Here is a 1,081-nt window from a genome sequence, read left to right as displayed (position 1 = left end):
CAACTTGATGTGACAACTATATTGTGGTCGGGAAACGACCGGTATATATCCCGTGCGCCGTACCGACTAGTAAACTAGCGTGTGTACCGTCGTAATGCTTGTGTTTACTGTCGGTACGGGTTTGTGGTTTATTCATTGGGTTTTTTGGTTACAGCCATGGGGAGGGTTTCGTTAGATTCGTCCTAATCTCCCCTATCCATGGCTGTGCTTTGTTAATTCGTTAACCACTTTGAAATAACTCATATTTAGTAGTAAAGTTCTGGTTACTTTGATTACTTATATGGCGCGTTATGATTGGTCGATATTGTGTAGTCCTGAAAAGGACTGTTTTAGTTAGTGGTGTACCGTTACAATGATTGTTTCGATTTTCCTCTAATGTTTTAGTAACACTTTTTATGATATCCAAAGCATTACCCAACGTCATTGACTGACTTTGGAGATTTTTGGTTAAAATGTTTATATGCATAAGTACTTCATGAAAAATGATAAGGTTAACAACAAAATGGCCTTTTTTAAGGTTATTTAAGATTCCACCAGCCTCAACACAGTTAAAATTAATATTTTCTTCAACTTCAGTATCTAAAACTTCTAGAATAAGTTTTGGTTTTATTGTTCTGTGGTTTTAAGTAACTGATAGTTTATTCTATTTTATTATTTTTAATTGAATTGGCTACAACTGGAGTTATGGCACTAGTTAAAATTTTCTGAATATAAATACATCCCCTAGCCCCCCTTAAATACGCCCCTGGATCTTTTACAATGTACAAAATATGATCTAAGTATTAAATAAAAGTCCATAGCACATTCACATCACTCAGCCACATACGCACACATTTACGACTTTAGTACACTTTATAATTATTGAAAATACACTATTATTTCATTCACTGTTGCATAATTGACTTCAACTTTATATAAAAAAAACAACAATATTTTAAAACTCATATAAAAAATGTTTTTATTCTCAAAATAATTCCAGGAATATTTTTCAGCACTACATATAGAATATACAATTATGAAATAATAAATCAACAAAAATAATATGTTTTTTCTTTATTTTCTAAGTGCGCAATCAATATAT

This window comes from Acyrthosiphon pisum, chromosome A2, assembly GCF_005508785.2.
Source record: "Acyrthosiphon pisum isolate AL4f chromosome A2, pea_aphid_22Mar2018_4r6ur, whole genome shotgun sequence".
NCBI classification, from domain to species: Eukaryota; Metazoa; Arthropoda; class Insecta; order Hemiptera; family Aphididae; genus Acyrthosiphon; species Acyrthosiphon pisum.
Note: the sequence above shows the minus strand (reverse complement) of the source record.